The sequence below is a fragment of the Oncorhynchus mykiss genome, chromosome 15, assembly GCF_057628025.1.
Source record: "Oncorhynchus mykiss isolate SJ-2025 chromosome 15, ASM5762802v1, whole genome shotgun sequence".
NCBI lineage: Eukaryota > Metazoa > Chordata > Actinopteri > Salmoniformes > Salmonidae > Oncorhynchus > Oncorhynchus mykiss.
Genome location: NC_143036.1, coordinates 228,059 through 254,298, shown reverse-complemented (window position 1 = coordinate 254,298; position 26,240 = coordinate 228,059). Strand labels below are relative to the sequence as shown.

Here is a 26,240-nt window from a genome sequence, read left to right as displayed (position 1 = left end):
CCACGTGTAACAACACCTGCACAGGAACGGAACATCCGAACATCACACCTGCGGGACAGGTACAGGATGGCAACAACAACTAACCAAGTTACACCAGGAACGCACAATCCCTCCATCAGTGCTCACACTGTCCGCAATAGGCTGAGAGAGGCTGGACCGAGGGCTTGTAGACCTGTTGTAAGGCAGGTTCTCACCAGACATCACCGGCAACAATGTCGCCTATGGGCACAAACCCACCGTCGCTGGACCAGACAGGACTGCCAAAAAGTGCTCGTCACAGTTTTGTCTCACCAGGGGTGATGGTCAGATTCGTGTTAATCGTCGAAGGAATGAGCGTTACACCGAGGCCTGTACTCTGGAGCGGGATCGATTTGGAGTTGGAGGGTCCATCATTGTCTGGGGCAGTTTGTCACAGCATCATTGGACTGAGCTTGTTGTCATTGCAGGCAATCTCAATGCTGTGTGTTACAGGGAAGACATCCTCCTCCCTCATGTGGTACCCTTCCTGCAGGCTCATCCTGACATGACCCTCCAGCATGACAATGCCACCAGTCGTACTGCTCGTTCTGTGCGTTATTTCCTGCAAGACAGGAATTTCATGTTCTGCCATGGCCAGCGAAGATCCCGGATCTCAATCCCATTGAGCACGTCTGGGACTTGTTGGATCGGCGGGTGAGGGCTAGGGCCATTCCACCCAGAAATGTCCGGGAACTTGCAGGTGCCTTGGTGGAAGAGTGGGGTAACATCTCACAGCAAGAACTGGAAAATCTGGTGCAGTCCATGAGGAGGAGATGCACTGCAGTACTTAATGCAGCTGGTGGCCACACCAGATACTGACTGTTACTTTCGATTTTGACCAAGCCCCCTTTGTTCAGGGACACATTATTAAATTTCTGTTACTCACATGTCTGTGGAACTTGTTCAGTTTATGTCTCAGTTGTTGAATCTTGTTATGTTCATACAAATATTTACACATGTTAAGTTTGCTGAAAATAAACGCAGTTGACAGTGAGAGGACGTTTCTTTTTTTGCTGAGTTTAGCCGAGCTATTGTTATTTACTGCTGCTCTTTAATTATTTGTAATTCTTATCTCTTACTTTTTTAGGAATTTTCTTAAAACTGCATTGCTGGTTAAGAGCTTGTAAGTAAAGTAAGCACTTCACTGTACACCTGTTGTATTCGGCACATGTGACAAATTACATTTGATTTGATTTTAAGAGCCATCCACATTGCAATAAGAGTATTCTTCCATTTACTTAGCTATGTCAACAGCAGTTATTCAATTCCCAGTTTCTCTCCCTATGATTTTTACTTCTTAGGTGTGGGTGCTGTTTAGGTAAGGGTGTGATGTCTGTACAAAAACAAAACAGGTTATTTTTTAAGTCACCCATATAGAAAATGTTTTGAACAATTAAACACCCTATAACCCATTTACTCATGTATCAATCTGATTGATGGATTGTGTTGTGCAGTAAGCAGGCTCAGGTGTATAGCTGTGGCTCCTTCCACCTTCAAAGAATAGGCCAGAGGACCGACCATGGAGAATACTCCTTCCGGCGCCGACAGAGATGGCCGCCTCGCTTCACGTTCCTAGGAAACTATGCAGTTTTTAGGTTTTTTTTTACGTGTTATTTCTTACATTGGTACCCCAGGTCATCTTAGGTTTCATTACATACAGTCAAGAAGAACTACTGAATATAAGAGCAGCGTCAACTCGCCATCAGTACGACCAAGAATATGACTTTCGCGAAGCGGATCCTGTGTTCTGCCTTTCACCCAGGACAACGGAATGGATCCCAGCCGGCGACCCAAAACAATGACTTCGTAAAAGAGGGAAACGAAGCGGTCTTCTGGTCAGACTCCGGAGACGGGCACATCGCGCACCACTCCCTAGCATACTTCTCGCCAATGTCCAGTCTCTTGACAACAAGGTTGATGAAATCCGAGCAAGGGTAGCATTCCAGAAGGACATCAAAGACTAACGTTCTTTGCTTCACGGAAACATGGCTCACTCGAGAGACGCTATCGGAGTCGGTGCAGCCAGCTGGTTTCTCCACGCATCGCTCCGACTGAAACAAACATCTTTCTGGTAAGAAGAGGGGCGGGGGCGTATGCTTTCTGGTTAACGAGACGTGGTATGGTCACAACAACATACAGGAACTCAAGTCCTTCTGTTCACCTGATTTAGAATTCCTCACAATCAAATGTCGACCGCATTATCTACCAAGGGAATTCTCTTCGATTATAATCACAGCCGTATATATTCCCCCCCAAGCAGACACATCGATGGCTCTGAACGAACTTTATTTGACTCTTTGCAAACTGGAATCTACATATCCTGAGGCTGCATTCATTGTAGCTGGGGATTTTAACAAGGCTAATCTGAAAACAAGACTCCCTAAATTGTATCAGCATATCGAATGTGCAACCTGGGCTGGTAAAACCTTGGATCATTGCTATTCTAACTTCCGCGACGCATATAAGGCCATCCCCTGCCCTCCTTTCGGAAAAGCTGACCACGACTCCATTTTGTTGCTCCCTGCCTACAGACAGAAGCTAAAACAAGAAGCTACCGCGCTGAGGTCTGTTCAACGCTGGTCCGACCAATCCGATTCCACGCTCCAAGACTGCTTCCATCACGTGGACTGGGATATGTTTCGTATTGCGTCAAACAACAACATTGACGAATACGCTGATTCGGTGAGCGAGTTCATTAGAACGTGCGTTGAAGATGTCGTTCCCATAGCAATGATTAAAACATTCCCAAACCAGAAACCGTGGATTGATGGCAGCATTCGCGTGAAACTGAACGCGAGAACCACTGCTTTTAATCAGGGCAAGGTGACTGGAATCATGGCCGAATACAAACAGTGTAGCTATTCCCTCCGCAAGGCAATCAAACAAGCTAAGCATCAGTATAGAGACAAAGTAGAATCACAATTCAACGGCTCAGACACAAGAGGCATGTGGCAGGGTTAGTCAATCACGGATTACAAAAAGAAAACCATCCCAGTCACGGACCAGGATGTCTTGCTCCCAGGCAGACTAAATCACTTTTTTGCCCGCTTTGAGGACAATACAGTGCCACTGACACGGCCCGCAACCAAAACATGCGGACTCTCCTTCACTGCAGCCGAGGTGAGTAAAACATTTAAACATGTTAACCCTCGCAAGGCTGCAGGCCCAGACGGCATCCCCAGCCGAGCTCCTCAGAGCATGCGCAGACCAGCTGGCTGGTGTGTTTACGGACATATTCAATCAATCCTTATCCCAGTCTGCTGTTCCCACATGCTTCAAAAGTGGCCACCATTGTTCCTGTTCCCAAGAAACCTAAGGTAACTGAGCTAAACGACTCATTTCCGTCATCATGAAGTGCTTTGAGAGACTAGTCAAGGACCATATCTCCTCCACCCTACCTGACACCATAGACCCACTCCAATTTGCTTACCGCCCAAATAGGTCCACAGACGATGCAATCTCAACCACACTGCACACTGCCCTAACCCATCTGGACAAGAGGAATACCTATGTGAGAATGCTGTTCATCGACTACAGCTCAGCATTCAAGACCATAGTACCCTCCAAACTCGTCATCAAGCTCGAGACCCCGCCCTGTGCAACTGGGTACTGGACTTCCTGACGGGCCGCCCCCAGGTGGTGAGAGTAGGTAACAACATCTCCACCCCGCTGATCCTCAACACTGGAGCCCCACAAGGGTGCGTTCTGAGCCCTCTCCTGTACTCCCTGTTCACCCACGACTGCATGGCCACGCACGCCTCCAAATCATTCGTTAAGTTTGCAGACGACACAACAGTGGTAGGCTTGATTACCAACAACGACGAGACGGCCTACAGGGAGGAGGTGAGGGCCCTCGGAGTGTGGTATCAGGAAAATAACCTCACACTCAACATCAACAAAACTAAGGAGATGATTGTGGACTTCAGGAAACAGCAGAGGGAACACCCCCCTATCCACATCGATGGGACAGTAGTGGAGAGGGTAGTACGTTTTAAGTTCCTCGGCGTACACATCACAGACAACCTGAATAGGTCCACCCACACAGACAGCGTTGTGAAGAAGGCGCAGCAGCGCCTCTTCAACCTCAGGAGGCTGTAGAAATTCGGCTTGTCACCCAAAGCACTCACAAACTTCTACAGATGCACAATCGAGAGCATCCTGTCGGGCTGTATCACCACCTGGTACAGCAACTTCTCTGCCCACAACCGTAAGGCTCTCCAGAGGGTAGTGAGGTCTGCACAACGCATCACCGGGGGCAAACTACCTGCCCTCCAGGACACCTACACCACCCGATGTCACAGGAAGGCCATAAAGATCATCAAGGACAACAACCACCCGAGCCACTGCCTGTTCACCCCGCTATCATCCAGAAGGCGAGGTCAGTACAGGTGCATCAAAGCTGGGACCGAGAGACTGAAAAACAGCTTCTATCTCAAGGCCATCAGACTGTTAAACAGCCACCACTAACATTGAGTGGCTGCTGCCAACACACTGACTCAACTCCAGCCACTTTAATAATGGGAATTGATGGGAAATGATGTAAAATATATATCACTAGCCACTTTAAACAATGTTACCTTATATAATGTTACTTACCCTACATTATTAATCTCATATGTATAAGTATATACTGTACTCTATATCATCTACTGCATCTTTATGTAATACATGTATCACTAGCCACTTTAAACTATGCCACTTTGTTTACATACTCATCTCATATGTGTATATACTGTACTCGATACCATCTACTGCATCTTGCCTATGCCGTTCTGTACCATCACTCATTCATATATCTTTATGTACATATTCTTTATCCCTTTACACTTGTGTGTATATGGTAGTAGTTTTGGAATTGTTAGTTAGATTACTCGTTGGTTATTACTGCATTGTCGGAACTGGAAGCACAAGCATTTCGCTACACTCGCATTAACATCTGCTAACCATGTGTATGTGACAAATAAATTTGATTTGATTTTGGATTTTGAATAATAAGACACTCCCATTAGTTCTATAACTACGCTGTATTGTTTGTCCTCGTGTCTGTTCATGTTTTTCAGCATAAAGTACTCTGCAGCCACTTAGTGTGGACAGCAGGTGAGGCCACACACACAGATTCCTGTTGAACACTGTCACTTTAACTACTACAGTCTCTCTCCTTCACTTCATCCCTCTCTCCCCTTCTCCCTAAATGACCTAGGTTATATCAGTTGTGGGAGGGATTCACCGACACATGTGAACTGGCTACATAGAGGGCACAGCATGATCAGAGGTGAGAGGTCACTTGGTCAGGTCAACAGGAAGTATTATTAAAGAGATGCTTTACATTGCAATATAGAGATTCAGTAGTCCCAGAGTTAATGATCCAAGATCAGTTTTGCATTTCACCTGCTGATGATTATGATGACTGAGCATGTTTAAGCCTTGTATTTTTTAAAATTCTATCTCTCTCTTTCCATATGTACAGTGCCTTGCAAAAGTATTCGGCCCCCTTGAACTTTGCAACCTTTTGCCACATTTCAGGCTTCAAACATAAAGATATAAAACTGTATTTTTTTGTGAAGAATCAACAACAAGTGGGACACAATCATGAAGTGGAACGACATTTATTGGATATTTTGAACTTGAACAAATCAAAAACTGAAAAATTGGGCGTGCAAAATTATTCAGCCCCCTTAAGTTAATACTTTGTAGCGCCACCTTTTGCTGCGATTACAGCTGTAAGTCGCTTGGGGTATGTCTCTATCAGTTTTGCACATCGAGAGACTGACATTTTTTCCCATTCCTCCTTGCAAAACAGCTCGAGCTCAGTGAGGTTGGATGGAGAGCATTTGTGAACAGCAGTTTTCAGTTCTTTCCACAGATTCTCGATTGGATTCAGATCTGGACTTTGACTTGGCCATTCTAACACCTGGATATGTTTATTTTTGAACCATTCCATTGTAGATTTTGCTTTATGTTTTGGATCATTGTCTTGTTGGAAGACAAATCTCCGTCCCAGTCTCAGGTCTTTTGCAGACTGCATCAGGTTTTCTTCCAGAATGGTCCTGTATTTGGCTCCATCCATCTTCCCATCAATTTTAACCATCTTCCCTGTCCCTGCTGAAGAAAAGCAGGCCCAAACCATGATGCTGCCACCACCATGTTTGACAGTGGGGATGGTGTGTTCAGCTGTGTTGCTTTTACACCAAACATAACGTTTTGCATTGTTGCCAAAAAGTTAAATTTTGGTTTCATCTGACCAGAGCACCTTCTTCCACATGTTTGGTGTGTCTCCCAGGTGGCTTGTGGCACACTTTAAACAACACTTTTTATGGATATCTTTAAGAAATGGCTTTCTTCTTGCCACTCTTCCATAAAGGCCAGATTTGTGCAATATACGACTGATTGTTGTCCTATGGACAGAGTCTCCCACCTCAGCTGTAGATCTCTGCAGTTCATCCAGAGTGATCATGGGCCTCTTGGCTGCATCTCTGATCAGTCTTCTCCTTGTATGAGCTGAAAGTTTAGAGGGACGGCCAGGTCTTGGTAGATTTGCAGTGGTCTGATACTCCTTCCATTTCAATATTATCGCTTGCACAGTGCTCCTTGGGATGTTTAAAGCTTGGGAAATCTTTTTGTATCCAAATCCGGCTTTAAACTTCTTCACAACAGTATCTCGGACCTGCCTGGTGTGTTCCTTGTTCTTCATGATGCTCTCTGCGCTTTTAACGGACCTCTGAGACTATTACAGTGCAGGTGCATTTATACGGAGACTTGATTACACACAGGTGGATTGTATTTATCATCATTAGTCATTTAGGTCAACATTGGATCATTCAGAGATCCTCACTGAACTTCTGGAGAGAGTTTGCTGCACTGAAAGTAAAGGGGCTGAATAATTTTGCACGCCCAATTTTTCAGTTTTTGATTTGTTAAAAAAGTTTGAAATATCCAATAAATATCGTTCCACTTCATGATTGTGTCCCACTTGTTGTTGATTCTTCACAAAAAAATACAGTTTTATATCTTTATGTTTGAAGCCTGAAATGTGGCAAAAGGTCGCAAAGTTCAAGGGGGCCGAATACTTTCGCAAGGCACTGTACATACTACCTCAATCAGCCTGACTAACCGGTGTCTGTATATAGCCTTGCAACTGTTATTTTCAAATGTCTTTTTAGTGTTGTTTTATTTCTTTACTTACCCCCCCCCCCCCCCCACACACACACACACACACACGTTTTTTCACACTATTGGTTAGAGCCTGTAAGTAAGCATTTCACTGTATTTCACCTGTTGTATTCGGCGCACGTGACAAGTAAACTTTGATTTAAACTATGTAATAGACTAGAAACATGATTTAACTAGTTAAAGGCTGATTTGTAATTCATTTATACTGAAATATATTTAAACAGTACACTACACTTCCTATGCACCATGTAAATATTCAAACCGGTTCATCTCAATATGTAATTTCCTTCATCTGTCCCCCCCTCATCTGTTTCACCTGTTCCTTTGATTGTCCCCACCCCCTCCAGGGGTCGCCTATTTTTCATCTTGAATGTTTAGTCAAGTCAACCTGCGTATTTTTCCCATTCTCCTTTTTGCTATTCTCTTTTTTCTAGTCCTCCCGGTTTTGACCCTTGCCTGTCCCTGGACTCTGTACCCGCCTGCCTGACCAGCCTGTCTGCCACTTTGTACCTCCTGGACTCTGATCTGGTTCACCTTTTTGCCTGTCCACGATCATTCTCTTGCCAACCCCTTTGGATTATTAATCATTGTAAGACTCCAACCATCTGCCTCCTGTGTCTGCATCTGGGTCTCGCCTTGTGCTTTGATATCATCTGCATTGATCTGATAAACACAGGATATGTTTAATATTTCATCAAATGAGAGACTTGATTTCAACCAGTAGAGAAAGTGAAACGCTTTATTGAAAGAAGTTAATAATCCAAGTGTTATAAATACATGCATTATACATACTTTAATTGTAATATATAATAAATACAAGTTCAATCTGTACTTCAATGCACTTCAGTTGTGAATGATAAAAACAGAGGAAGAAAGAGGTGGTGAGGGAGGTGTAAAAGACAGAAAGGGAAAGCGGTAAGAACAGGGAAGGCAGCATATGATTAATGAATCACAGTGCTACCCTAATATTCTCTCACGTGGTGATGACGGGACTGGGGGTTGGCATCCTCTCTCACATCAAAACATACCTACAGATGGAGAGAGAGAATAAAAAAAATACAAGGATTAAACATGCTAACGCTCTCAGTCATCATAATCATCAGCAGGTGAAATGCAAAACTGACCTTGGATCATTAACATACAAAGGGAAAGAGGTAAGGACATACAGACATACACTTCAGGTGGAGTCATTAAAACTAGTTTACATACACTTAGGTTGGAGTCATTAAAACTAGTTTACATCCACTCCAGGTGGAGTCATTAAAACTAGTTTACATCCACTCCAGGTGGAGTCATTAAAACTAGTTTACATACACTTAGGTTGGAGTCATTAAAACTAGTTTACATACACTCCAGGTGGAGTCATTAAAACTAGTTTACATCCACTCCAGGTGGAGTCATTAAAACTAGTTTACATACACTTAGGTTGGAGTCATTAAAACTAGTTTACATACACTTCAGGTGGAGTCATTAAAACTAGTTTACATCCACTTCAGGTGGAGTCATTAAAACTAGTTTACATACACTTAGGTTGGAGTCATTAAAACTAGTTTACATACACTTCAGGTGGAGTCATTAAAACTAGTTTACATACACTTCAGGTGGAGTCATTAAAACTAGTTTACATACACTTCAGGTGGAGTCATTAAAACTAGTTTACATACACTCCAGGTGGAGTCATTAAAACTAGTTTACATACACTTCAGGTGGAGTCATTAAAACTAGTTTACATACACTTCAGGTGGAGTCATTAAAACTAGTTTACATACACTTCGGGTGGAGTCATTAAAACTAGTTTACATACACTCCAGGTGGAGTCATTAAAACTAGTTTACATACACTTCAGGTGGAGTCATTAAAACTAGTTTACATACACTTCAGGTGGAGTCATTAAAACTAGTTTACATACACTTCGGGTGGAGTCATTAAAACTAGTTTACATACACTCCAGGTGGAGTCATTAAAACTAGTTTACATACACTTCAGGTGGAGTCATTAAAACTAGTTTACATACACTTCAGGTGGAGTCATTAAAACTAGTTTACATCCACTCCAGGTGGAGTCATTAAAACTAGTTTACATACACTTCAGGTGGAGTCATTAAAACTAGTTTACATACACTTCAGGTGGAGTCATTAAAACTAGTATACATCCACTCCAGGTGGAGTCATTAAAACTAGTTTACATACACTTCAGGTGGAGTCATTAAAACTAGTTTACATACACTTCAGGTGGAGTCATTAAAACTAGTTTACATCCACTCCAGGTGGAGTCATTAAAACTAGTTTACATACACTTCAGGTGGAGTCATTAAAACTAGTTTACATACACTTCAGGTGGAGTCATTAAAACTAGTTTTTCAGCCACTCCACAAATTTCTTGTTAACTAGTTTTTGCAAGTCGGTTAGGACATCTACTTTGTACAAAGAAATGTGTAGGTCGGATGGGGCCACAGTGTTTCCTGACCCCTCCTGTCTCAGCCTCCAGTATTTATGCTGCAGTAGCTTATGTGTCGGGGGGCTAGTGTCAGTTTGTTATATCTGGAGTACTTCTCCTGTCTTATCCGGTGTCCTGTGTGAATTTAAGTATGCTCTCTCTAATTCTCTCTTTCTCGTTATTTCTCTCTCTCGGAGGAACTGAGCCCTAGGACCATGCCTCAGGACTACCTGGCATGATGACTCCTTGCTGTCCTCAGTCCACCTGGCCGTGCTGCTGCTCCTGTTTCAACTGTTCTGCCTGCGGCTATGGATTCCTGACCTGTTCACCGTACGTACTACCTGTCCCAGACCTGCTGTTTTCAACTCTCTAGAGACAGCAGGAGTGGTAGAGATACTCTTAATGATCAGCTATGAAAAGCCAACTGACATTTACTCCTGAGGTGCTGACTTGCTGCACCCTCGACAACTGCCGTGATTATTGTTATTATTATTTATGAACATTTGAACATCTTGGCCATGTTCTGTTATAATCTCCACCCGGCACAGCCAGAAGAGGACTGGCCACCCCTCATAGCCTGGTTCCTCTCTAGGTTTCTTCCTAGGTTCTGGCCTTTCTAGAGAGTTTTTCTAGCCACCGTGCTTCTACATCTGCATTGCTTGCTGTTTGGGGTTTTAGGCTTAGTTTCTGTACAGCACTTTGAGATATCAGCTGATGTATGAAGGGCTATATAAAAAAAATGTGATTTGATTACTTTGTGCATTACAGATTATTTCATTGTATCACAATTCCAGTGGGTCAAAAGTTTACATACACTAAGTTGACTGTGCCTTTAAACAGCTTGGAACATTCCAGAAAATGATGTCATGGCGTTAGAAGCTTCTTATAGGCTAATTGACATAATTTGAGTCAATTGGAGGTGTACCTGTGGATGTATTTTAAGGCCTACCTTCAAACTCAGTGTCTCTTTGCTTGACAACATGTGAAAATAAAAATCAGCCAAGACCTCAGAAAAACAATTGTAGACCACCACAAGTCTGGTTCATCCTTGGGAGCAATTTTCAAACCCCTGAAGGTACCACGTTCATCTGTACAAACAATAGTACGCAAGTATAAACACCATGGGACCACGCAGCCGTCATACCGCTCAGGATGGAGATGCGTTCTGTCTCCTAGAGCTGAACGTACTTTGGTGCAAAAAGTGCAAATCAATCCCAGAACAACAGCAAAGGACCTTGTGAAGATGCTGGAAGAAACAGGTACAAAAGTATCTATATCCACAGTAAAACGAGTCCTATATTGACATAACCTGAAAGGCCGCTCAGCAAGGAAGAAGCCACTGCTCCAAAACCGCCATGAAAAAGCCAGACTACGGTTTGCAACGAAAATGAAATGTCCTCCTGTCTGATGAAACAAAAATAGAACTGTTTGGTCATAATGACCATCGTTATGTTTGGAGGAAAAGGGGGAGGCTTAAAAGCAGAAAAACACCATCCCAACAGTAAAGTACGGGGATGGAAGCATCATGTTGTGGAGGTGCTTTGGTGCAGGAGGGACTGGTGGACTTCACAAAATAGTTGGCATCATGAGGGAGGAAAATTATGTGGATATATTGAAGCAACATCTCAAGATATCAGTCAGGAAATTAAAGCTTGGTCGCAAATGGGTCTTCTAAATGGACAATGACCCCAAGCATACTTCCAAAGTTGTGGCAAAATGGCTTAAGGACAACAAAGTCAAGGTATTGGAGTGGCCATCACAAAGCCCTGACCTCAATCCTATAGAAAATGTGTGGGCAGAACTGAAAAAGCGTGTGCAAGCAAGGTCTACAAACCTGACTCAGTTACATCAGCTGTCAGGAGGAATGGGCCAAAATTCACTAACTTATTGTGGGAAGCTTGTGGAAGGCTAACCGAAACATTTGACCCAAGTTAAACAATTTAAAGGCAATGCTACCAAATACTAATTTAGTGTACGTAAACGTCTCACCCACTGACCCACTGGTGAATGTGATGAAAGAAATAAAAGCTGAAATAAATAATTCTCTACTATTATTCTGACATTTCACATTCTCAAAATTAAGTGGTGATCCTAACTGACCTAAGACAGGGAATTTTTACTAGGATCAAATATCAGGAATTGTGAAAAACGGAGTTTAAATGTATTTGGCTAAGGTGTATGTAAACTTCCGACTTCAACTGCAGGATCAGGGAAGGCAGCATATGATTAATGAATCACAGTGCTACCCTAATATTCACTCAGTTCATCACAATTACATAATAGTGTCTCTAGTGGTGTCTCCTAACCAGCCTTGGGCTCCCAGTTGTCCCGAAGGTTATTTTAAGAGTGGGTAACGACGTGGTGATGACGGGACTGGGGGTTGGCATCCTCTCTCACATCAAAACATACCTACAGATGGAGAGAGAGAGAGATGTATTTTTTTAATTCTAAGGCTTAAACATGCTAACGCTCTCAGTCATCATAATCATCAGGAGGTGATATGCAAAACTGACCTTGGATCATTAACTCTGGGACTACTGCATCTCTATCTATATCTCAATGTAAAGCATCTCTAACAATACTTCATGTTGACCTGACCAAGTGACCTCCCACCTCTGATCATGCTGTGCTCTCTATGTAGCCAGTTCACATGTGGGAGGGATTCACCGACAACTGATATAACCTAGGTCATTTAGGGAGAAAGGGAGAGAGGGATGAAGTGAAGGAGAGAGACTGTTATTAACAAAACAAGGTAGTTAAAGTGACAGTGTTCAACAGGAATCTGTGTGTGTGGCCTCACCTGGTGTCCACACTAAGTGGCTGCAGAGTACTTTATGCTAAAAAACATGAACGGACACACGAGGACAAACAATGCAGCATAGTTATAGAAATAATGAAGTGTCTTACTATTCTCCATGGTCGGTCCTCTGGCCAATTCTTTGAAGGTGGAAGGAGCCTCAGTTATACACCTGAGCCTGCTTACTGCACAGTAAGCAGGTTAACACAATCCATTAGTCAGATTGATAAATTAGTAAATGGGTTATAGGGTGTCTAATTGTTCAAAACATTTTCTATATGGGTGACTTGGGTGACTATGGGTGTTTTGTTTTTGTACAGACATTACAGACATCTGCTACAGACCTATATCTATCCTACCCTGCCTTTCTAAGGTCTTCGAAAGCCAAGTTAAACAGATCACTGACCATTTCGAATGCCACCGTACCTTCTTTGCTATGCAATCTGGTTTCAGAGCTGGTCATGGGTGCACCTCAGCCACGCTCAAGGTCCTAAACAATATCATAACTGCCATCGATAAGAGACATTACTGTGCAGCAGTATTCATCGACCTGGCCAAGGCTTTCGACTCTGTCAATCACCACATTCTTATCGGCTGACTCAACAGCCTTGGATTCTCAAATGACTGCCTCGCCTGGTTCACCAACTACTTCTCTGACAGAGTTCAGTGTGTCAAATCGGAGGGACTATTGTCCGGACCTCTGGCAGTCTCTATGGGGGTGCCACAGGGTTCAAACCTCGGGCCGACTCTCTTCTCTGTATACATCAATGAAGTCGCTCTTGCTGCTGGTGATTCTCTAATCCACCTCTACGCAGGCGACACCATTCTGTATACTTCTGGCCCTTCTTTGGACACTGTGTTAACTAACCTCCAGACGAGCTTCAATGCCATACAACTCTCCTTCCGTCGCCTCCAACTGCTCTTAAATGCTAGTAAAACTAAATGCATGCTCTCCAACCGATCGTTGCCCACACCTGCCCGCCCGTCCAGCATCACTACTCTGGACGGTTCTGACTTAGAATATGTGAACAACTACAAATACCTAGGTGTCTGGTTAGACTGTAAACTCTCCTTCCAGACTCACATTAAGCATCTCCAATCCAAAATTAAATCTAGAATCCCTTTCCTATTTCCCAACAAAGCATCCTTCACTCATGCAGCCAAACATACCCTCGTAAAACTGACCATCCTACCGATCCTCGTCTTTTGCGATGTCATTCACAAAATAGCCCCCAACACTCTACTCAACAAATTGGATGCAGTCTATCACAGTGCCATTTGTTTTGTCATCAAAGCCCCATATACTGCCCACCACTGCGACCTGTACACTCTCGTTGGCTAGCCCTTGCTTCATACTCGTCGCCAAACCCACTGGCTTCAAGTCATCTGTAAGTCTCTGATAGGTAATGCCCTGCCTTATCTCAGTTCACTGGTCACCATAGCTGCACGCGCTCCAGCAGGTATATCTCTCTTGTCACCCCCAAAGCCAATTCCTCCTTTGGTTGCATTTCCTTCCAGTTCTCTGCTGCTGGAGACTCTTACCTCCCTCACTAGCTTTAAGCACCAGCTGTCTGAGCAGCTCAAATATCACTGCACCTGTACATAGCCCATCTGTAAATAGCCGATCCAACTACCTCATCCCCACACTGTATTTATTTATCTTGCTCCTTTGCACCCCTCTCTCTCTACTTGCACATTCATCTTCTGCACATTAATCACTCTAGTGTCTAATTGGTATAATGTAATTACTTCACCACCACTGCCTATTTATTGCCTTTCCTCCCTTTTCTTACCTCATTTGCACACACTGTATATAGATTTTCTTCAACTGTATTATTGACTGTATGTTTGTTTTACTCCATGTGTAACTACAGTACATGTGTGTTGTTGTTTGTGTCCAACTGCTTTGCATTATTCTTGGCCAGGTTGCAGTTGTATATTAAAACTTGTTCTCAACTTGCCTACCTGGCTAAATAAAGGTGAATTTTTTATTTATTTTAAATAACAATAAATCACACCCTTACCTAAACAGCACCCTCACCTGAGAAGTAGAAATCATAGGGAGAGAAACTGGGAATTGAATAACTGCAGTTGAAATAGCTAAGGAAATTGAAGAATACTCTTATTGCAATATGGATGGCTCTTAAAAGAGCCTTTGGTTGTGCATAGTGTAGTCTATGGTGTTGCCAGGGAACAGCACCCTGTTCGAAGAAGTAGGAGTTGAAGATCTTCCACACACAGATTGCCTCTCTTGCTGTGTTGTTGGTCCCCATCCTTGAACCCTCCTGCAGAGCAGCAGACTTCTCCTCTGGCACACAGCGGCGAGCTGCAGATCCCCTCCTGGTCCTCGTGTCCATCCTCATGAAGTTATGCAGGACACAGGTAGGGTTCACACACATTAATTCCTCCAGGAGGCAGTCCCAGATGGCCCTGGTCACACAACCTTGCAGTGCCCTACACGTTAACTGTAGGCAATCGTTTTGAAGGGATCTCCAGTTACAAGGTATCTGTAGGAATATGGAACACAATGTAATTATTAGACTGTTACATCACCAGGTTATTGGGGATTACTAAAGTATAATATCCCTGATAACAAATCATGATCACATTGGATTGATAGATGTATGTGTACACACATATGTGCATGTGACAACAGGATTGTATCAAGGATGGCATCACAAATGAATGCATAAAGCTTGATGATGACTTGATCATTTGAATCAGCTGTGCAGTGCGAAGGCAAAACAAAAATGTGCCCCTCAGTCCCCAGGACTGAGAACCACTGCTCTTCATTGGGACCTCTTCATATGTAGACTGGCTTTCACAGCTCTCTTTATCTGAGGACAGAAAACCTTACAAGAAACAGACTTCATAATACTCAAATTACACAGCAATGAATATTATGTTACTATTATCTCCATCCTCACTTCTAGGGACTGGAACTACACAAAAGTACCTGCCCTATCCAGAATAGCCTACTCTCTCACCTTGAAAGTCTCTCACCCTCCTCCATGGCTGTTAGCTAGATACCTACAAATGCATTTGGAGTTGTTTTTTTTTACAGTGATAAATACATCAAGATAGCTAATATTAAGTTAGGTAGCTGGTGATATTTAATGATCTTAGTCAGCTATCCATGCAGTATGTAAAGTTGGCTAGATAGATAGCCATTTAGCAGCTCATTTGAGTTAGTCTGCACTGTAGCTAGTTAGCTAATAATACATTGTTTTTCTCACATTTTCTAAATGTATTGACTTACTTGAATAGGTTCACCCAGCCATGTGGACGACTGCAAACAGGGCAGCAAAGTTTGTCTGTCAACAGAGCATTTTAGAGAATATTACTATAGAACTATGTACCCATTTAATAACCAGACCTTCATACAAACTCGCTCTGCTGAATTCTTGTCGAACCGCTGCCTTATGTGAACATTCCCCTTCAGTAGCCAGATGCTTTTGAGAAGTTACTTATCCACCCAATGTTCAAACACTTTTAAAACTCAGAAGCCAAACTTGGAAAAGATGGATGCAACTTCCCTCAATGCTCGCGTATTATCATAATTAATTTGACCCACTAGAAATCCCTGTATAAGCATGTTTCTGTTAGCTGATACATCATATTACTGTCCTGCTAATGTGCCTGGACCTTGTAGGCTAAACTGCTGATTAAAAAAACAAACACAACTGATCCAAATGGGTTCCCAGTCAGGCAGGCTAGATGCACTTATTTTGAAGTGATGAATATTCATTCAAAACACCAGGCTTTTGAGTGGTTATTCAAATAACATAGGCTATTCACAGCAGTTTAAACTGAAACAATGGAGTAGCTTTCGGAGCTGCACAAGTCCCCCTGACCCCAGGGTGCAATTCTGGCTCAATGTGGGAGGAGTCAAACGGTTGGCCCCGCCCACTTTTTTGACCATCTGAATTTTGACAGTCACACACTGAACACAGTCACACACTGAACACAAACGGAACACAAACACACTGAACACAAACGGAACACAAACACACTGAACACAAACGGAACACAAACGGAACACAAACACACTGAACACAAACGGAACACAAACACACTGAACACAAACGGAACACAGTCACACACTGAACACAGTCACACACTGAACACAGTCACACACTGAACACAGTCACACACTGAACACAGTCACACACTGAACACAGTCACACACTGAACACAGTCACACACTGAACACAGTCACACACTGAACACAGTCACACACTGAACACAAACGGAACACAAACACACTGAACACAAACTGAACACAAACACACTGAACACACACTGAACACAAACACACACTGAACACAAACACACACTGAACACAAACACACACTGAACACAAACACACACTGAACACAAACACACACTGAACACAAACACACTGAACACAAGCGAAACACAAACACACTGAACACACTGAACACAAACACACTGAACACAAGCGAAACACAAACACACTGAACACAGTCACACACTGAACACAGTCACACACTGAACACAGTCACACACTGAACACAGTCACACACTGAACACAGTCACACACTGAACACAGTCACACACTGAACACAGTCACACACTGAACACAGTCACACACTGAACACAGTCACACACTGAACACAAGCACACGTTGAATACAGACATATTTCATTTTTGATGAGTGTAAGAAATATTATATAAAGCGGCACCAGCAGATGTGTTGCAACACTTTTTGCTTCATGCTATGTTTGAGACAAGCTACTGATATTGTTGCAGTGAACAACAGACTTGTGTCTGTCATGTACTGTTAAAATTGTGTTGATAAATATTATAACTATGTAATTATATAATTTCATTGAGCATACACACACACACACACACACACTTACTACCTGTCCTGATTTATAATGCTATTTACTTTCCTCATGAGAATGGAGACTATACTATATAGACATACTGACAAGCTGAATGTGCTTTGTCCATTAAGTTATACCAGCTCCAGTACAGAGATCAGAGACTCGGGTGACTTTTACATCATCTTTACTAAACAACACAATTAACAACTGAAACAATTAACACAACAAAAACAAGGTTTGACCACTCCTCAAAAATGGCTTGACTCCTGCTCCTTTGAAGAGGCAAAGACAGTAATGTTCTTGTTGTCAACTGCCTCCACATAGAACAACTCATTATCTCTGTGTAACATGAAGGGTTCCTTGAGGAGAATATTTTCCTCTTCATCCAGGCCATCATACAACCGTAGTTCTTTAAGGGTTGTAATGCGGTCTTCCCTGTCCATCCTAATTATACTAGGGAGGGAAACGGTGCCTTTAAATGTTTGGCGTTTGCACCACCTTGTTGCATCTAGGGTGTCCCTTAGAAGGACATCTGCTTCCTTGAAGAAAAAGGAAGAATATATATTAATAGTAGTGCCTCATTGGATGATCAAGACAAACTACACCCAACTTTCACAATACCACCATGCAAACAAAAGACACTATTACTAAAGGGGTTTTCAGTGATATCTATAACTACTCAACAAGTCATCACAACTATTATATCTCATCATGCTACAAGCCTTCAGCATTACACACAGTAGACTACATACCCAGTTCACCATGCTACAAGCCTTCAGCTTTACACACAGTAGACTACACACCCAGTTCACCATGCTACAAGCCTTCAGCATTACACACAGTAGACTACATACCCAGTTCACCATGCTACAAGCCTTCAGCATTACACACAGTAGACTACATACCCAGTTCACCATGCTACAAGCCTTCAGCATTACACACAGTAGACTACATACCCAGTTCACCATGCATCAAGCCTTCAGCATTACACACAGTAGACTACACACCCAGTTCACCATGCTACAAGCCTTCAGCATTACACACAGTAGACTACATACCCAGTTCACCATGCTACAAGCCTTCAGCATTACACACAGTAGACTACATACCCAGTTCACCATGCATCAAGCCTTCAGCATTACACACAGTAGACTACACACCCAGTCCACCATGCTACAAGCCTTCAGCATTACACACAGTAGACTACATACCCAGTTCACCATGCTACAAGCCTTCAGCTTTACACACAGTAGACTACATACCCAGTTCACCATGCTACAAGCCTTCAGCATTACACACAGTAGACTACATACCCAGTTCACCATGCTACAAGCCTTCAGCTTTACACACAGTAGACTACATACCCAGTTACCATGCTACAAGCCTCCAGCATTACACACAGTAGACTACATACCCAGTTACCATGCTACAAGCCTTCAGCATTACACACAGTAGACTACACACCCAGTTCACCATGCTACAAGCCTTCAGCATTACACACAGTAGACTACATACCCAGTTCACCATGCTACAAGCCTTCAGCTTTACACACAGTAGACTACATACCCAGTTCACCATGCTACAAGCCTTCAGCATTACACACAGTAGACTACACACCCAGTTCACCATGCTACAAGCCTTCAGCATTACACACAGTAGACTACATACCCAGTTCACCATGCTACAAGCCTTCAGCATTACACACAGTAGACTACATACCCAGTTCACCATGCTACAAGCCTTCAGCTTTACACACAGTAGACTACATACCCAGTTCACCATGCTACAAGCCTCCAGCATTACACACAGTAGACTACATACCCAGTTCACAGCTCCCAGTTCGCTGTGCATTTTGTTTTCAGTATCATCTAGAAAGAAAACAGATTGTGGTCATTAAGTAATGTAAAGGAACATCTAGGGATCTGTGTACAAGAATGCAGCTTACTTTAGCTAATAGCCTATATAATAGCTGATCCTGAAGGGCTGGATGCTGATGTGACATGCTGGGACTTCTTGGGCGGCTGGGTCGGCGTCTTCTGCATCATTCTGAAATATATTGGAGGGGAGGGTTAAGTCTTTAAACATTGGTTTAAGACTGTACCACTCATCATATGAGGGTGGGGGGGGTTAAGTCTTTAAACATTGGTTTAAGACTATACCACTCATCATATGAGGGTGGGGGGGTTAAGTCTTTAAACATTGGTTTAAGACTACACCACTCATCATATGAGGGTGGGGGGGGTTAAGTCTTTAAACATTGGTGTAAGACTGTACCACTCATCATATGAGGGTGGGGGGGTTAAGTCTTTAAACATTGGTGTAAGACTATACCACTCATCATATGAGGGTGGGGGGGTTAAGTCTTTAAACATTGGTTTAAGACTATACCACTCATCATAGGACACCTCCTACCTGTAGTGTGTTTTGTTTTTGCTGCCTCTCTTCTTCAGACCTTAGTGAGTGATTGACATACCTGAATATATGTTCATATTGAATGTATGTCAGGTCAGTCTGGCTCCAGTGAAACAGGTGATTTTAAGGATGCAAATGAAAGGTTTTTATAATGTTTAAGACTTACGGCATGGGAAAGTTCTGCAGGAGAACCAGGCACCACCATTGCCTAATTTGATGTGTGTTTTCCTTTGAAACAGAAAATCACACAATCGGATGGTTTTCCCAAAAAACATTACATCCACTATTGATGAGAATTTCCTACATACCTCAGTGAAATCACATCGTGCTCCCAGTGCAATGTACAGAGAGTACTGTAAGTTAAGAAAGAGGAGGTTGTTAAGTTTGATAGTTAAGATAACAACAATAATGATAATAGTAAATCATAATAACACCCCCCCAGGAATATATTTCAGGATGTAGAAGACACACCCCCCAGGAATATATTTCAGGATGTAGAAGACACACCCCCCCAGGAATATATTTCAGGATGTAGAAGACACACCCCCCCAGGAATATATTTCAGGATGTAGAAGACACACCCCCCAGGAATATATTTCAGGATGTAGAAGACACACCCCCCCAGGAATATATTTCAGGATGTAGAAGACACCCCCCCCCCCCCCATAATATATTTCAGGATGTAGAAGACACACACCCCAGAATGTATTTCAGGATGTAGAAGACACACCCCCCCAGGAATATATTTCAGGATGTAGAAGACACACACCCCCAGGAATATATTTCAGGATGTAGAAGACACACCCCCCCAGAATATATTTCAGGATGTAGAAGACACACCCCCCAGGAATATATTTCAGGATGTGAAGACACACCCCCCCAGGAATATATTTCAGGATGTAGAAGACACACCCCCCAGGAATATATTTCAAGATGTAGAAGACACACCCCCCCCAGAATATATTTCAGGATGTAGAAGACACACCCCCCCAGGAATATATTTCAGGATGTGAAGACACACCCCCCCAGGAATATATTTCAGGATGTAGAAGACACACCCCCCCAGGAATATATTTCAGGATGTAGAAGACACACCCCCCCAGGAATATATTTCAGGATGTAGAAGACACACCCCCCCCCAGAATATATTTCAGGATGTAGAAGACACACCCCCCCAGGAATATATTTCAGGATGTAGAAGACACACCCCCCCCAGAATATATTTCAGGATGTAGAAGACACACCCCCCCAGGAATATATTTCAGGATGTAGAAGACACACCCCCCCAGGAATATATTTCAGGATGTAGAAGACACACCCCCCCCAGAATATATTTCAGGATGTGAAGACACACCCCCCAGGAATATATTTCAAGATGTAGAAGACACACCCCCCCCAGAATATATTTCAGGATGTAGAAGACACACCCCCCCAGGAATATATTTCAGGATGTAGAAGACACACCCCCCCAGGAATATATTTCAGGATGTAGAAGACACACCCCCCCAGGAATATATTTCAGGATGTAGAAGACATCCTCCCGCAAGAAGTCACAGCATGTCACATCAGCATCTAGCTCTGCAGGAGTTTGATGTATGAATTGTGTATGTAGTGTAAAAACTGTAGGAAATAGGTCCTGCAGGTTCCCGGACATTTCTGGGTGGAATGGCCCTAGCCCTCATCCTCCGATCCAACAGGTCCCAGACTTTGCTCAACGGGATTGAGATCCAGGCTCTTCACTGGCCATGGCAGAACACTGACATTCCTGTCTTGCAGGAAATCACGCACAGAACGAGCAGTACGGCTGGTGGCATTGTCATGCTGGAGGGTCATGTCAGGATGAGCATGCAGGAAGGGTACCACATGAGGGAGGAGGATGTCTTCCCTGTAACACACAGCATTGAGATTGCCTGCAATGACAACAAGTTCAGTCCGATGATGCTGTGACACACAGCGCCAGACCATGACGGACCCTCCACCCTCCAAATCGATCCCGCTCCAGAGTACAGGCCTCGGTGTAATGCTCATTCCTTCAACGGGAATCTGACCATCACCCCTGGTGAGACAAAACCGCGACTCGTCAGTGAAGAGCACTTTTTGCCAGTCCTGTCTGGTCCAGCAACGATGGGTTTGTACCCATAGGTGACATTGTTGCCAGTGATGCCTGGTGAGGACCTGCCTTACAACAGGCATACAAGCCCTCAGTCCAGCCTCTCTCAGCCTATTGCGGACAGTCTGAATACAGATGGAGGGATTGTGCGTTCTTGGTGTAACTCAAGCAGTTGTTTTTGTCATCCTGTACCTGTCCCTGTAGGTGTGAAGTTTGGATGTACCGATACTATGCAGGTGTTGTTGCATGTGGTCTGCCACTGTGAGGACGATCAGCTGTCTATCCTGTCTCCCTGTAGCGCTGTCTTTGGTGTCTCACAGTATGGACATTGCAATTTATTTCCCTGGCCACATCTGCAGTCCTCATGCCTCCTTACATTATGCCTAAAGCACATTCACACAGATGACCAGGGACCCTGGTTATCTTTCTTTTGGTGTTTTTCAGAGTCAGTAGAAAGGCCTCTTAGTGTCCTAAGTTTTCATAACTGTGACCTTAATTGCCTACCGTCTGTAAGCTTTTAGTGTCTTAACGACCGTTCCACAGGTGCGTGTTCATTAATTGTTTATGGTTTATTGAACAAGCATGGGAAACAGTGTTTAAACCCTTTACAATGACGATCTGTGAAGTTATTTGGATTTTTACTAATTATCTTTGAAGGACAGTATCCTGAAAAAGGGAAGTTTCTTTTTTTGCTGAGTTTATATGCATAGAGATGCAGTTGCACAAATAATACAGCAGGTGGCCCCACAACTACACATTCACACACTTAACCTGGCTGCTTAATTACAACAAAACTTATACAACTAAGGATGTCTATTTCAACCATGTTACTTATATTTAAATACAAAAAACACAGTCTTGGGAAGCACAAATAAAACGTCACAAATCACCCAGAAAAACTGTTATCTTCCTCAACAAATAAGTCCCCAATTACTTTAAATTGCCTGAACAGCACCAGAACCGCAAGATGAAATGTATTTAGAATGTTGTTCCAGTAATATGGTGAATTAAAACTAAAAGCAGATGGAGACCCTAGGAACCTTAAGAGTTAACCAGTCCTGTGAACTGGTTAGGAAACTCAGGGGTCTATACTTCAAGTTAGATAAGACGGAAGTTTATGAAGTAGGGCATTGTATACAAAAAGGGATTCATGTAGAGATCTGTGGGTCTATAGCGAAGTCCAGCCAACCTTTTGATACAGGATGCAGTGATGAGTATCAAAACTTTCCCCTGTTAGAAAACGAAGGGCATTATGGTAGATGGTATCCAAAGGTTTAAGAGTAGTAGCATCTGCACTTTGATAAATAATATCACCATAATCAAGAACAGATTAAAGGTTGACTGTAGGAAAGACAACTTTAAATGTTATCTTTTCAACCAGCTCATCTACTGTGTAGGTTTTCTAAATGTAAAATTTGTATCAATCCTAATGCCTAAGTATTTATATGCGGGAACATGTTTAATTAGAGAACCGTCTAATGGTATATACCCACTCAGTTTGAAGAATATAACGTACAAATTCCTCATGAGCTTAGTTCAACTGTCACACTCCATCAGAACCCAACATATAATATTGTTTTTTCTCCAATGTTTGTAAACAAAGCAAATGTAAGCAAACACAATACAGCCTCAAAACATGGTTAAAACAATAGTTTTGATATCATGGATGGTCAGTCCTTGCATCCATAGCTATGTCTATTAATCTGAGAGTGGTCGTATTTCTCCAGGCCCATCCATCAGCTTTTTAAGAGTTGAGCGCATATGAACCCAGTCCAAAACCTATTCTGTGGATCTTATCTTTTTTGTCAATGAGAGCGCAATGGGTGAGATTCAACAGTGAGTGCAGTACAAAGAAATCCAACTGGATCACCACAGTTCTCAGTCATCTATCCTGTCCCTATGTACAGTATATTTGGATGACTGTAGGAGCAGCTGCCCTGAGAGAGCATATACTGTATCATATATTCAGATGATACTGTTATTCTTGATACATGGAATTCTAGGGTGAAGACATGGGTAGATGATCGGGCGGGAATAGAAGAGAGGGGGGTGTCTGTGAGTAGAGGTCTGTCAAAAAAAGTCTAATCAAATGTGAGTGTGTTTGTCTCTGCTTGCTTACTCACTCAGTCAGTCAGTCACTTCGTCAGTCACTCAGTCAGTCAGTCACTTCGTCACTCACTCAGTCAGTCAGTCACTTCGTCACTCACTCAGTCAGTCAGTCACTTCGTCACTCACTCAGTCAGTCAGTCACTTCGTCACTCACTCAGTCAGTCAGTCACTTCGTCACTCACTCAGTCAGTCAGGCACTTCGTCACTCACTCAGTCAGTCAGTCACTTCATCACTCACTCACTCAGTCAGTCACTTCATCCCTCACTCACTCAGTCAGTCACTTCATCACTCACTCAGTCAGTCACTTCATCACTCACTCAGTCAGTCAGTCACTTCATCACTCACTCAGTCAGTCAGTCACTTCGTCACTCAGTCAGTCAGTCACTTCGTCACTCACTCAGTCAGTCAGGCACTTTGTCACTCACTCAGTCAGTCAGTCATTTCATCACTCACTCACTCAGTCAGTCACTTCATCCCTCACTCAGTCAGTCAGTCACTTCATCACTCACTCAGTCAGTCACTTCATCACTCACTCAGTCAGTCAGTCACTTCATCACTCACTCAGTCAGTCAGTCACTTCGTCACTCAGTCAGTCAGTCACTTCGTCACTCACTCAGTCAGTCAGTCACTTCATCACTCACTCAGTCAGTCAGTCACTTCATCACTCACTCAGTCAGACACTCAGTCAGTCAGACAGACACTCAGTTAGTCACTCAGTGAGTCAGTCAGTCAGTCACTCCGACAGTCAGTCAGTCAGTGAGTCAGTCAGTCACTCCGACACTCAGTCAGTCAGTCAGTCAGTCACTCAGTCACTCAGTCACTCAGTCAGTCAGTCAGTCAATCACTCAGTCAGTCACATGTTTGGGCAGTTAAGATTAAAACCTGCTATTTGATCTCTTAATGTTCATCGTTACATAATAAAGTCCAGACCTCTTCAACTGGTCTCCTCTATTTACCCAATGTAAGTAATCTACTTCAATAGAACCACATAACTCGCTATATATCTTTATGCTGACTGTCCAAGATCATTTTCCTCAAGGCACAAGTCACTCTAAACTCCAGAGTGCTAAATTGAAATCAGTAAGAACGTATGAGCATATGATGGTCAAAGAGCAATAATGTCTTCCACTTGTTAAAACCAAAACATTACCCTGACTCCATTCATGTGCAGTATGTGTTACATCAAAACCATTCCACCGATCTGAATCCATTTCCTCTGTGTGTTACATCAAAACCATTCCTCCATTCTAAATCCATGTCCTCTGTGTGTTACATCAAAACCATTCCACAGATCTGAATCCATTTCCTCTGTGTGTTACATCAAAACCATTCCTCCATTCTAAATCCATGTCCTCTGTGTGTTACATCAAAACCATTCCACAGATCTGAATCCATTTCCTCTGTGTGTTACATCAAAACCATTCCTCCATTCTAAATCCATGTCCTCTGTGTGTTACATCAAAACCATTCCACCGATCTGAATCCATTTCCTCTGTGTGTTACATCAAAACCATTCCACAGATCTGAATCCATTTCCTCTGTGTGTTACATTAAAACCATTCCTCCATTCTAAATCCATGTCCTCTGTGTGTTACATCAAAACCATTCCACAGATCTGAATCCATTTCCTCTGTGTGTTACATCAAAACCATTCCTCCATTTTAAATCCATGTCCTCTGTGTGTTACATCAAAACCATTCCACCGATCTGAATCCATTTCCTCTGTGTGTTACATCAAAACCATTCCTCCATTCTAAATCCATGTCCTCTGTGTGTTACATCAAAACCATTCCTCCATTCTAAATCCATGTCCTCTGTGTGTTACATCAAAACCATTCCTCCTTTCTAAATCCATGTCCTCTGTGTGTTACATCAAAACCATTCCACCGATCTGAATCCATTTCCTCTGTGTGTTACATCAAAACCATTCCTCCATTCTAAATCCATGTCCTCTGTGTGTTACACTAAAGCCATTCCTCAAATCTGAATTCATGTCCTCTGTGGGTTACATCAAAACCATTCCACCGATCTGAATCCATTTCCTCTGTGTGTTACATCAAAACCATTCCTCCATTCTAAATCCATGTCCTCTGTGTGTTACACTAAAATCATTCCTCAAATCTGAATTATTGTCCTCTGTGTGTTACATCCAAGCCCTCCCCCTTCTCACCTTTCTTGCATGAAGATGGCATGATGGCTTAGACTTTGACCCCCATGGCTCCAGTTCATGCCGTGGTGTCTTGATGAACAGCTTAAGAGCTGTCTGGGAGAATCCATATGCTGCTTGGCAAAGGAAGAAATGTAGATAAGATGTAACATAACTACATCACCTAC

The 26,240-nt window shown here is 43.0% G+C and overlaps 1 long non-coding RNA gene across 1 annotated transcript; it reads right to left on the bottom strand.

Moving 5' to 3' along the window:
• Window positions 1-17,427: 17,427 nt before the first annotated feature.
• Window positions 17,428-19,374, bottom strand: LOC118938907 (uncharacterized). The gene is made up of 3 exons (XR_016487010.1): window positions 19,220-19,374; window positions 19,096-19,142; window positions 17,428-17,813 (listed from the first exon to the last, which is right to left on the bottom strand). It is a non-coding gene; the product is annotated as an uncharacterized LOC118938907 (long non-coding RNA).
• Between the last annotated feature and the right edge of the window lie 6,866 nt (window positions 19,375-26,240).